Below are 14465 nucleotides of genomic sequence, written 5' to 3' on the forward strand. Positions count from 1 at the left end.
TAGAGGCTACAGGGCTGGGCCCAGACCGCTGAGCATCGCCGCGTACACGGCCCTCCAGCCTGGGCTCTGCTCTTCCTCGGCTTGCGCTGGCAGCGCAGGCTCGCGACCACTGGGCCCTGTACAGCTGCGGCGATAAGGCTTTGCGGTAGGTTCCCACCCTCCTGCAACTGAGGTCTCACTGCCTGACTTAGGCGCAGTGGAGGTGTCCGACCCTGGGGTTCGCCTGCTGGTGGCGCAGACAGGTTCTGGGGTTGCCACCACTGCTGCCACCTTCAAATGCCAGCTGCAGCTGAGCCCACGGTAGAGGCTGCAGGGCTGGGCCCGACGGCCTGAGGGTCGCCGTGTGGCACACGCCCTCCCACTCTAGGCCCTGCTCTTCCTTGGCTCGCGCCCTGAGCGCTGGTTTGCAGGCTCTGGACACTGTGCAGTCGCCAGGATGGGGGTGAGCGGCAGGTTCAGCACTGCCTGGGCCCAGAGGGGAAGAGGGGAGTTTGGGGTTGCTTGGCCATATTTGCCTGTGAGCCAAGTGCAGGTAGCGGCTACAGTTCTGACAGGCAGGGATGGCGGGTCCCGTTTAGAGGGCCTCAAGGTTGCTGAGAGCGCCCGCTGCCAGGCCTCAGGATCCCTTCCTCGTTGACCAGCATCTGGAGTATGGCGGTAGCGCTGGGTAATCTGCAGCCATCCTGGATGGGGCTGAGCTGCACTTCTCTGCCTTGGACTGAGAGGGAAACTTGGCTGAGTAGAGCAGATGGAGAAACAGTTAAATTGAACTCATCTATAAAGACTTCCAGGCTGGGTGCAGGACCTCATGCCTGTACTTACAGTACTTTGGGAGACCGAGATAGGAAGATCACTTGATCCCAGGAGTTTGAGACCAGCTTAGACAACACAGGGAAACTTCATCTCTATGAAAATAAAACCAATCAGCCATTCATGGTGGTGCATACCTGTGGCCCCAGCTACTTGGGAGATTGATTGTGGGAGGATCACTTGGGCCCGGGAGTTCGTGGGTACAGTAAACTGATTGTGCCACAAACAAGGAATGAGAGGTCCTGTTGCTCCACATCCTTGACAACATTTGACTTTTTCAGTCTTCTGGATTTTGGTTATTGTTTGATTGTTTGTGCCACTGCACTCCAAGCCTGGGCAACAGAGACTCTCTCTCAAAATAAATAAATAAAAGACTTCCAGTCACTATATCATATCTATGTCAAATTCTTTACACATCAACCTTGAAGAGTTAAAACCCACAGCGCCCTCTGATTATGTGATAGGGACCATGTGATTAAAGTGGGTGACCATGTTCTTGCCTCCAGGGGGCCCAAGTCAAGGGATGGGTCCCCAGCTGCAGGAGGGTGGGAATGGATGCTCAGCACCACCCCGGAGGCTACACAATGCCCAGCCCCAGGGACCAACTCCTGGATCCCAGGTCATGAACAAAAACGCAAGAATTGAAGACTTGAGTGTTAGATATGTTCATTTCTGCTGGGATATCATTAGTTCTAGACCGTCTTAGCTTACAGAGCAAAGAAATAAATGTGTGTATACAAAGCTGTGTATACACATAACTATAAATATTTCTAAATGTAATGTGTGTGAGTTAGTTCATACTGATGTCTACAACTCAATTCTTTTATCACATGATCATTCCGGCCTTCTCCCCTTGCTTCCATGTAACCTCCCACTTTAATAGTGAGAAACCAGGTTCCTGTCATTTGTCATCCATTTGCTTAACTGTCTAGTTCCAATATACATTTATTCTCTATCAGTATCAGAATCACTATCCCATTTCCTGTAGGAAACAGCTATACCAACTGGATCACATGAGTTGTTTGCAGTTTCTCTTCCTTTCAGTCTTCATGCATTTTCTTTGTTTCTTCTTCTTTTTTTTTTTTTTTTTTTGAGATGGAGTTTTGCTCTTCTTGCCCAGGCTGAGGCTGGAGTGCAGTGGCGTGATCTCAGCTCACTGCAACCTCTACCTCCCAGGTTCAAGTGATTCTCCTGCCTCAGCCTCCTGAGTAGCTGGGATTACAGGCACCCGCCACCATGCCCAGCTAATTTTTGTCTTTTTAGTAGAGATGGGGTTTCACCATTTTGGCCAGGCTGGTCTCAACTCCCAGCCTCAGGTGATCTGCCCACCTTGGCCTCCCAAAGTGCTGGGATTACAGGTGTGAGCCACCACGGAAGGCCCATCCATTTTCTAAGATGCTTATGTCAGCACGTTTTTCCCACTCCCTAGAGTGAAGGCTTTACACATTTGCAGTACTTTAGATTTTTTATCACATTCTGCATTCCATCCCAGGATCCCCAGAACACCTACTTTTGTTGTCGTTGTTGTTGTTTTAAAATTTGCATATATTAAGTGACACTCTTTGTGCTGTGAGATTCTTTGTTTTTTAACAAATGCAGGCCAGGTGCGGTGGCTCACGCCTGTAATCCCAGCACTTTGGGAGGCCAAGGTGGGCAGATCACGAGGTCAGGAGATGGAGACCATCCTGGCTACACGGTGAAACCCCATCTCTACTAAAAATACAAAAACAAAATTAGCCGGGCGTGGTGGCAGACACCTGTAGTCCCAGCTACTCGGGAGGCTGAGGCGGGAGAATGGTGTGAACCCGGGTTGTGGAGCTTGCAGTGAGCCAAGATCGTGCCACTGCACTCCAGCCTGGGCGACAGAGCAGACTCCGTCTCAAAAAAAAAAAAAAAAATAAAAAAGAAACAAACGCAAATGCATGGTATCACATTTCCACAGTTGTGGCATCATACAGAATACTTTGACTGGTCCAAATAATGCCCACATGCTTCACCTATTAAACTGCCTCACTGAATCTTTTGCCAGATCATTTACTTTTTTAGGAAGTAATATTCCCTTATAAGACGTATCACAGTGGTTTTTTTTTTCCATCCATTAATTATGAGACTTCTTGGTTTCTTCCAGTTTCGGGAATTATAAACAAAGCTGCTATTTATATATTCATATGCCAGTTTTGGTGTGGACATAGTTTTCAAATAAGGTGGATAAACACCTAAAAACGTATTTGCAGCCAGGTGCGGTGGCTCACGCTTGTAATCCTAGCACTTTGGGAGGCCGAGGCGGTCGCATTGCCTGAGCTCAGGAGTTGGACACCAGCCTGGGCCACATGGTAAAATTTCCCAAATCAACAGGTTATACTGTCTCTAGTAAAATACAAAAAAAAAAAAATTAGCCGGGCATGGTGGTAGGTGCCTGTAGTCCCAGCTACTCTGAAGGCTGAGGCAGGAGAATTGTCTGAACCCAGGAGGTGGAGGTTGCAGTATCCTTCTATTGCACCACTGCACTCCAGCCTGGGTGACAGAGCAAGACTCCATCTCAAAACAAACAAAAAAAACCACAATTGCTCTATTATATGTAAGACTTTTTTTTTTACATATAGTATAGCAGCTACGGACATAAGAAATTGCCTATCTGTCTTCCAAAGTGGTGGTTTCATTTTGCAAGTGGTGAAAGAAAAAAAACAAAAAACAAAATTCTTCTTGCTCCTGGTTTTTGGGAAAAAGCATCCCATTTCTCATCATTAAGTATGATAGTTTTCGGGGTTTTGTAGATGTTCTTTGTCAAGAAAATTCACCTCAATTCCTAGTTTTCTGAGAGTTTCTCAAATTATGGATGGGTGATAGATTTTGCCATAAGCTTTTTCTACATCAGTTGATACAGTCACATGATTTTTCTTCCTTAACCTGTTGATTTAGGAAATTCTGCAGATAATTTTCTAATATTGAATCAGTCTTGCCTACTGTCTTACCTAGAATAAATACATAGTTAGATTCAATTGTCTAGTATTTTGTGAAGGATTATTGAATCTTTGTTCATGAGAGATATTGACAGATTGATTTTATTTCAGGTTATGTCTATTGGATTTGGTAAGAGGGTAATATTTACCTCATAGAATGAATTAGGAAGTGTTCTCTCTAATTCCATTTTCTTGAAAAGTCTGTGGAAAATTGGTATAATTCCTCCTTTAAATGCTTGATAGAATTCACCACTAAAGCCATTTGGGCCTGGAACCATTGAGGGGAGGGTGGGTTATTAACTATTTATTCAATTCCTTTTATAGATATAAGAGTACTAATGTTATCTATTTTTTCTTTTGTGAGTTTAGGCATATTGTGTCTTTCAAGGCATTTGTCCATTTTATATAGGTTATTGAACTTGTGAGTATAGAGTTTTTAATATAGTAAATATATTATCCTTTTAATGTCCACAGAATCAGTAGTCATAACCTATACCCCTCTTTCACTTCCAATATTTGTAAGTTGTGCATTCTCCCTTTTTTTCTTTATTAGTTTGTCTAAATGTTAACAAGTTTATGGATCTTTTCAAAGAAACAGCTTTCTGTTTCATTGATTTTCTCTATTGTTTTCCTGTTTTCTATTTTACTGATATCTGCTATACTTTATATACTTTTTACCTTGTTACTTACTTTGGATTTTCTTTTTCTAGTTTCTTAAGGCAGAAGCTTAGGTTATTGATTTTATATATTTTTTCATAATAATATGCACTTAATGCTATAAATTTAGTTACTAGTTCTACTGTATCTCATATATTTTAATAAGCTGTGATTCCATTTTCATTTAATTCTAGATATTTTAATTACTCTTTAGTCTTCTTTTGGGATGCATTTAGATGTTTTGTTAAGTCTTCAAATATTTGAAAACTTTTTCAGTTATTCCTGTTATTTATTTCTACTTTAATTTTTATTGTGGTCTGAGTATGTACTTCGTATGAACTTTATTCTTTGAAAAATTTTAAGACATTTATGGCCCATAATGCAGTGTGTCTTGTACAAACTAGAGAAGAATGTGTATTCTACTTTTGTTGAAGTAGAATATAAACATTAATTATATTCATTTATTTTTATTTTATTTTATTTTATTTTGAGATAGAGCCTCACTCTGTCACCCAGGCTGGAGTGCAGTGGTGGTCTTGGCACTCTGCAACCTCCACATCCCGGGTTAAAGTGATCCTCCCACCTCAGCCCAGAGTAGCTGGGTTTACAAGTGTGTGCCACAATACCCGGCTAACTTTTGTATTTTTAATAGAGATGGTGTGTCAGGCTGGCCTCAGGTGGTCCACCTACCTTGGCATCCCAAACTGCTGGGATTACTGGCATGAGCCACCATGCCTGGCCTGCCTCCTCTTATTTTAATTGAGCATCTTCTATGATTGCATTTTTGTCTCAGCTCTTGGTGTATCTCATCACCTCATGAGATGTGATCTCATCACTTCTTTTAAAAACTTGTGGTGGTTTTCTTAGAATTGATTATAAGCATTTTAAGTCTATATTTAAATTAATTAGAATTGATTATATACATTTTAGGTCTATCTTCAAATAAAATTGTTACTTCACATGTAGTGTAGGTATCTCATAAAAATACTACCAGATTGTACCTCCTGTACCTTATGACATTGCTATTGTTCATTTCATCTGTCCACATTCTATAATTACCCATTTTTTGTTACTAAACAGTTATCTTATAGATCAATAAGAATAAAAAAAGTTTTTAACTTTAATTTATTCTTTTTCATTTATTGCTTCTTTATTGTGTATCTGAATTTCTCACTTGCATCATTTTCTCTCCCCTTGAAGAACTTCCTTTAGTATTTCTTGCAAGACAGGTCGGCTGACAATGTATCACTTAAATTTTGTTTTTCTGAGAAAGTTTTCTATTTGCTTTCTTTGTTAAAGGAAATTTCAATATATAGAATTGGTTTATCCCCCTAAAGTCATATGTTGTTGAATATATTTTCAAATACTTATTTGCCATTTTTATATTTCCTTTGGTGACTTATCCATTTATATTGTTTCCCCATTTTAACTGAATTGTTTGCTTTCTTGTGAAATTTGAAGGGTTTCTTGTGTATTTTGGATAATAGCCTTTATTGCAGATTAGTGGATAAAGAACATGTGGCATATACATACAATGGAATATTATTCATCCTTAGAGAAGAAGGAAATACTAAAATTTGTGATAGCATTGATGGACTGAGAGAACATAATGCTAAGTAAAATAAGCCAGACACAGAAAGACAAATAAACTGCATAATCTCACTTATCTGTGAAATCTAAAAAATTTAAACTCATTAGATGCTAGGGATTAGAAGGTAGGAAAAATGGCGAGATGCTTTTAGTTAAAAGATGAATAAATTCTGGATACCTAACATATATAGCATAGTAGCTACAGCTGATAAGAATGTATTGTATACTTGAATTTTGCCAGCAGGGTAGGTCTTATGTATTTCCATACAAGCACACATAGACACACACAGAGAAAGTGTAACTTTGTAAGTTGATGAAAATGTTAATTGACTGTGGCTATTACTTCACAATGTATACATATATCAAATCACATTATATAACTTAAATATGTACAATTTTTATCAATCATACTTCAATGAACTAGAAAGAAAAATAAGAAAAAAACATTTGTACAGCATAATTAATTATTAAAGGGATACATTTTCTAACAATTACGAATCTTTTTCTATGCTTATTTTAGAATATTGTATTGTCATTGGGATTATTGCCACCATTTTCTTCTCTGCACCTGTATTCCTATCTTTATCACAGTGATCAAATCTCCTCTGATAAGACTTGATTTTTGCCCATCTGAAATTCTATCTTAAATTCCAAAAAGTAAATATTTTCTGATTTTTAGGGAAAAATAAGTATTTTTTAGATTACCTAGGTGACCTCTAGAAAAACTGTGACAATTTTTGCCTTATAAAATGAGTGAGGCTAAAATAAATTGGGCTTCTTTGGTGTGCCCCGTATTTCTTCATTAGTTCCACACATCTGTGTGAGTTGAATGAGGTCAATTCTAAAGGGCTCAGCCTTCTCAGTTCATTTTATGTAGTCTTACATATTAAGATGAATGGTGGCAGGGTGCGGTGGCCCATGCCTGTAATCCCAGCACTTTGGGAGGCTGAGGTGGGCAGATCAGGAGGTCAAGAGATCGAGAGCATGGCCAACATGGTAAAACCCCATCTCTACTAAAAATACAAAAACTAGCTGGGCATCGTGGTGCATGCCTGTAGTCTCATCTATTCAGGAGGCTGAGGCAGGAGAATCACTTGAACCCAGGAGGCAGAGGTTGCAGTGAGCCAAGATCGCACCACTGCACTCCAGCCTGGTGACACAGGGATACTCTGTCTAAAAAAAAAAAAAAAAAAAAAAAAAAAAAAAGAGGTGAAAGGTTTAGGACCTGTAGACATTTAACTCACAGATTAGAGACTGTAATAGGAAATTGGAGAGGTATATGCCCCCAGGTGAAACATTGGTCAAGTCTTTATGAGATAGTTTTGAACCTAATGCAGAATTTTATTCTTCTCCATTTTTATATTATTGTTTACTATATAAATTAAACACAGCCATTTAGTTGCATCTCTAGGTGGTTTTTGTTTTCCTCTGGCACTTACTTGAATGTTCTCCTATAAAGTACTGAACATAACAACTTACTTTTAAATCTCATTGTTTTAAGGATTTATCTTTTTGCCTCATTGGTAGATAATTTTATCAAAGCAAAAGACTGACTCAACATCCAGTAGAAGGAGTATTAATTACACGGTTTCTGTTTCTATCTCTGATCCTCAATTTTATATACTACACCTTGTAAGTGAAATACATCATTCAAACACTGTCTAATTTCTATTTTTCTCTGAGAATTCAGAACAATATATTCGTACTGACTCTCCATGCTTGTAGGACAACATATTATTCTTGTAGGACTTTCTCCTTAGTTCAGCTAAAAGCTGCGTTCTTGTCATACAGCCATGAAATATTAGGCTCACAGACGCTTTGAAGGGTGAGAAAAATGGAATTTATTGGGCAAAAGGGAAAAAAGAGGAAACAGACTGTCAGTAAAGTGAGTCCTGCTACCCAGCTTCCTGCCTCTTAGATTGAATCCAGCCTCCGCCCTGGAACATAAGAGGCCAGGCTCCTCCCCGCTGCAAACTTCCCGAGGCTCCACCTCAGTGTGCACTCCTGCCAGTGTGCAAGCTGGTCGGAGGTTCTGCCAGGGAGCCCTTTTTACTTGCTGTCTCATTATTTGCATAGTTTCATCAAGAATCTGCCCTTTTTTCTTGGGATTTAATTGGACATCCAAGGCCATACATGTGTTTATAAGGTATGAAAATACCTATTAAGGAACGAGATTGTACTTTAAATGTTGAGCCAATACCTACTAAGTCCTCCACCTATTCTGTGGTTCCAGCCTCACATCGGTAAGGGAGTCTTTTCAGAAGGCCATGAATCTTACATTTTAGAACCTGGTAGAGGGAAGACTTCACCTATGTGTTTAACTCCTCTTTCTGAAGCTACGTAAATAATCAGGGTCAAATGTAGTCAGATAAACTTTTTCTTTTTTTGATTAAGAATAACACTTGGAGGCCGAGCTGGTGGCTCACGCCTGTAATCCCAGCACTTTGGGAGGCTGAGGCGGGCAGATCACGCAGTCAGGAGATCGAGAACATCCTGGCTAACACGGTGAAACCCCGTCTCTACTAAAAATACAAAAAATTAGCCGGGTGTGGTGGCGGGTGCCTGTAGTCCCAGCTATTCCCGAGGCTGAGGCAGGAGAATGGCGTGAACGCGGAGGCGGAGCCTGCAGTGAGCCGAGATCGTACCACTGAACTCCAGACTGGGAGACAGAGCCAGACTCCGTCTCAAAAAAAAAAGAATAACACTTGGAGATTATTGACATGAAAATAAGGAACTGAGTTAGTTATGGATTAGCACTAACAGAGGACATATTTGTGATAGGGGACTGCTAAGGAAAAGTAAAACTCTGACATAAGACATGTATTTTTAGTGTAATATTACATTATTAAAAGCTATCATCTAAAAGGCCAACCCAAAGATTACTTCATTTTCTTTTGACTTGGCTATGTATTAGTTGATTTGATCCTAGACGCTATGCGATTATGTGATAACTTGTAGGTTTCTCTCTAGTAGAAAAAGACAATGCCAGACCTTATGGATCTGTTTCCATGAAGGATATTAATCAGTTTTAATTCACAAGTGATAGGAGTTCATCAAGCATCAGAAAAACTGCTCTTGAGTGCATTTACTGTACACATTTTTGTGAATTACTGCATTATATCACATTTCCAATTCCCTTTTTCTAATAAGTTTAATAAAGTTTAAATTTTATGCTTAATAACCAAAAATACAGTGCAATTGGGCATACATACTTTTTTCTTTTAATTTTCTTTTTTAAATTGCGGTAAAATATACATACTGTAAAATTTATCACTTTAATGAATTTTAAATGAACAGTGCAGAGGTCATTACATTCACCAAATTGCACAACCTTTACCACCGTCCATTTCCAGAACTCTTTAATCATCCCATATAGAAACTCTGTACCCATTAAACAATAATTTTCGCCCACACTAGTCCCTGGTAATGATTATTCTTTCTGTCTCAATAATTTGCTTATTCTAAGTACTTCAAGCAATATTTATCCTTTTGCATCTGGCTTATTTCACTAAGCATAATGTTTTCAAAGTTTATGTATGTTGTAGTCATTGAAATCCTGTAGTGTATATTAGAATTTCATTCCTTAATAAGGCTGAATAAGTTTTCATTATGTGAATATGGTGTATTTTGTTTATTCATTCATTTATTGATGAACATTTGAGTTGCTTCCTGCTTTTGGTTACTGTAAATCATGGTACTGTGAACATTGGTGGTCAATATCTGTTGGAGTCTCTATTTGCAATTACTTTGGGCATGTATATAGGCATAGAATTGCTGGATCACATAGTAGTTCTATGTTTAACCTTCGAGGAGCCACCTAACTGTTGTTCACAGAAGCTACACCATTTTACATTCCCACCAGCAATGCACAAGCGTTCCCATTGACTCTAAATCCTCACTAACACTTGTTATTTTCTGAGGTTTCTTTTTTGTAATCATCCTAATGGGTGTGAAATGATAGCTCATCGTTATTTTTATTTGTGTTTTTCTAATGCTAGTGATATTGAGCCTCTTTTCCCACCTACTGATTGGGAACCAGCTTTCCCACCTACTGATTTCCTCAGGAATACGTGAAATAAATTTTGACAGAGGTTTGTTTTGTATTTGTATGCGAGTTTTATTATTAAGTTCATTATTAAGTTTTATTATTAACTTGTGCTTGTTGGCCACTTGTATATCTTCTTTAGATAGTTATCTATTCAAGTCCTTTGCCTATTTAAAAAATTGAACCATTTATTATTTGTTGTTGAGTTGCTAGAGTTCTTATTCTATTATACATATTATATCCACATACACTGATGTCATATCACATATGTGATTTGCAGATCTCTTCTCCCATTCTTTGAGTTGTTGTTCCACTGTCTTGAGGGTGACTTTTTTTTTTTTTTGAGACGGAGTCTTGCTCTGTCTCCCAGGCTGAAGTGCAGTGGCACAATCTCAGCTCACTGCAACCTCCACCTCCCAGGTCCAAGTGATTCTTTTGCCTCAGCCTCCCAAGTAGCTGGGATTACAGCTGCACACCACCATGCCCAGCTAATTTTTGTATTTTTAGTAGAAATGGGGTTTCACCATATCACAAGGCTGGTCTCAAACTCCTGACCTTGTGATCCACCTGCCTCAGCCTCCCAAAGTGCTGGGATTACAGGCGTGAGCCACCACACCTGGCCAGTGGTGAGTTTTAGTGCACAGAAATTTTACTTTTGATGAAACTAATTTCTTTGTTATTTTTTTCATTCCCTGTACCTTTGATGTCATATCTAAGAAATCATTGCTAAATCTAACATAAAGAATATTTTCTCCTATGTTTTTTTTTTCTAAGAGTTTAAGGGTTGTAGGTGTTACTTTTAAGTCTTTGATCTATTTTCATTTATTTTTGTATATTATGTAAGTTAAGGGCCCAAACTTTATATTTTGCCTGTGGATATCCAGTTTTCCCAGTACTATTTGTTGTTATTAATAAATTTTGCTTCTTTTTTTTTTTTTTTTTTTTGAGATGGAGTTTCACTCTGTCGCCCAGGCCGGAGTGCAGTGGCACTATCTTGGATCACTGCAAGCTCTGCCTCCTGGGTTCACGCCATTCTCCTATCTCAGCGTCCTGAGTAGCTGGGACTACAGGCCACCATGCCCGGTTAATTTTGGTTTTGTATTTTTAGTAGAGACCGGGTTTCACCGTGTTAGTCAGAATGGTCTCGATTTCCTGACCTCATGATCCGCCCGCCTCGGCCTCCCAAAGTGCTGGGATTACAGGTGTGAGCCATTGCTCCCGGCCCAGTTTTGCTTCTAACATAGTTATTTTATTCTAACATTTCTTGTTTTGGGGGAAAAAATATCTGTAATTTTTTTTTTTTTACTTGTTCTTGGAACCAGCTTTCCCACCTACTGATTTCCTCAGGAATACGTGAAATAAATTTTGACAGAGGTTTATTTTGTATTTGTATGCGAGTTTTATTATTAAGCTCATTATTAAGTTTTATTATTAAGCAGAGAAAATTATACTCAGGCCATGTAAATATCCACAGTGTATTACTTTCAGAATGTCCTGATTTTTTGTCTTGCTATAAAGAAGACTCAGGGAATTTACAAAAACACACCTGAGTGTTAGAGTCAGGCAGCCATTATCAATTGGTGGGTCAGAACTGTACATAGATTTTGAAACAAACAACAGCTACAATGACAATTTCTTATAGACAGAGAATGTAAACCCATGCTTTATTTACTCCTCTCCCAAGGAACATAACTAGGCCTATTTTTTATTCTGAGACTTCTCTAAAGGGGCCTTTCATTTGTTTTATGACAGATAACTTGATGGATCAAGTGGGTTAAAACTAAAATAATAGTGTGAAACACCCAGTTATGTCCTTGTAAGCATTGTATGTTGACATTTGCAGTAGGCTTTCATGAAATGATTTAAGGCTTTGAGACCCTGGAACAAACTTAGAACCACTATATTAATAGTGGCTACAAACTAGTATTACCCAGAAGGGTTTTGAAAGATTATGTTGATTTCTTAGATATATTTGTGTCAGAGAGGCAACTGCAAGTTAATCTCTACTCTCAGTGAAAGGCTTAATGTGGACACCTATAAAATCCCCAGTGGTCATAACTTGCAGGAATCTCTCCAGAGAGACAGCATCATACCCAGTAGGGCAACATTAATTTCCTCAGGACAGATCAGCAATTAAAAAAAATACAGAACTAGGCATGAGTCAACTTCTCCCTTAAAATTGTATTTCTCATCTAAATGAAAGCACATTTTTAAGAAAGAAAGATGTGTAACATATTGAAATATTAAAGTAAGGGCTACAGTACATATAATACAAAGCAAATGAAGAGAGGAGGCTAAATATCAAAGTTGTGGGTGGTGAGTTATACTCAGCTACTTCATTTGACAGTTTAAGAAGTCAGATCTAAGTCAAAAGAAGTAATTTCTATCTCTTTGGAAAAGTGAATTGATAATACGCCATTGTCAATAAGTGAAGATGGTACCAGTGTTCTCTAGATGTTTAAAATATTGTAAGACATTTGTTTATATAAAAATTGTTAATCATCTTGCTTGCTATGGGCTTTTTAAAAAGAATTAAGGGCTACTCCTTTTAGTAAACATGTAACTCTCTACATTGAAAAAATCCAGTTGTAAATTGACTTGCTATCCTTTCCTTCAATACAAACATTAGCCTCAAATGCAAAAGTGGCATGGATTCAGAGTAAATTAAGTGAAAATATGAAGGGGTGGCCAGCTCCTCCACACCTGTGGGTATTTCTAGTCGGGAGGGATGAGAGACTGAGAAAAGAAATAAGACACAGAATCAAAGTATAGAGAAAGAAAAGTGGGTCCAGGGGACTGGTGCTCAGCATACCAAGGACCTGCACTGGCACTGGCCTCTGAGTTCCCTCAGTTTTTATTGATTATTATTTTCATTATCTCAGCAAGAGGAATGCAGTAGGAGAGCAGGGTGATAATAGGGAGAAGGTCAGCAAAAAAACATGTGAACAAAAGAATCTGTGTCATAATTAAGTTCAAGGGGAGGTACTATGCCTGGATGTGCACGTAGGCCAGATTTATGTTTCTCTCTGCCCAAATATCTCAGTGGAGTAAAGAATAATAAAGCAGCATTGCTGCCAACATGTCTTGCCTCCCACCATAGGGTGGTTTTTCTCCTATCTCAGAATTGAACAAATGTAAAATCGGGTTTTATACTGAGACATTCGGTTCCCAGGGGCAGGCAGGAGACAGTGGCCTTCCTCTGTCTCAACTGCAAGAGGATTTTCTCTTTTACTAATCCACCTCAGCACAGACCCTTTACGGATGTTGGGCTGGGGGATGGTCAGGTCTTTCTCATCCCATGAGGCCGTATTTCAGACTATCACATGGGGAGAAACCTTGGGCAATACACGCCTTTCCAAGGCAGAGGTCCCTGCAGCTTTCCGCAGTGCACTGTGCCCCTGGTTTATCGAGACTAGAGAATGGCGATGACTTTTACCAAGCATATTGCTTGTAAACATTTTGTTAACAAGGCACATCCTGCACAGCCCTAGATCCCTTAAACCTTGATTCCATACAACACATGTTTTTGTGAGCTCAAGGTTGGGGCAAAGAGGTTGGGGCAAAGTGGTTGGGGCAAAGTTACAGATTAACAGCATCTCAGGGCAAAGCAATTGTTCAAGATACAGGTCAAAATGGAATTTCTTATGTCTTCCCTTTCTACATAGACACGGTAATAGTCTGATCCCTCTTCCTTTTCCCTACAAAATAGAAATGATTGTTAGCAACAGAAGAAAACTAAAACGAATAATTTATTCTTTAAAAGTAACATATTGGCTAGGCATAGTGGCTCATGTCTGTAATCCCAGCATTTTGGCAGGTGGAGGCGGGCAGATCACTTGAGGTCAGGAGTTTGAGATCAGCCTGGCCAACATGGTGAAACCTCATCTCTATTAAAAATACAAACAACGGGCTGGGTATGGTGGCTCATGCCTATAATTCCAGCACTTTGGGAGGCTGAGGCGGGTGGATCAGGAGGTCAGGAGCTCGAGACCAGCCTGAACAACATGGTGAAACCCTGTCTCTACTAAAAATACAAAAATTAGCCAGGCATGGTGGCCCATGCCTGTAATCCCAGCTACTCAAGAGGCTGAGGCAGAAGAATCGCTTGAAACTGGGAGGCAGATAGCCGGGCATGGTGGTGCGTGCCTGTAATCCCAACTACTCAGGAGGCTGAGGCAGGAGAATCACTTGAACCTGGGAAGCGGAGGTTGCAGTGAGCCGAGTTTGTGCCATTGTACTCCAGCCTGGGTGACAGAGCAAGACTCTGTCTCCAAAAAAAGAAAAAAGACAAAAACAAGAAACAAGCCAGGCGTGGCTGGTGCCTGCCTGTGATCCCAGATACTTGGGAGGCTGAGGCAGGAGAATAGCTTGAATCTAGGAGACTGGGGTTGCAGTGAGTCAAG

The sequence above is a fragment of the Nomascus leucogenys genome, chromosome 18, assembly GCF_006542625.1.
Source record: "Nomascus leucogenys isolate Asia chromosome 18, Asia_NLE_v1, whole genome shotgun sequence".
Taxonomy (NCBI): domain Eukaryota; kingdom Metazoa; phylum Chordata; class Mammalia; order Primates; family Hylobatidae; genus Nomascus; species Nomascus leucogenys.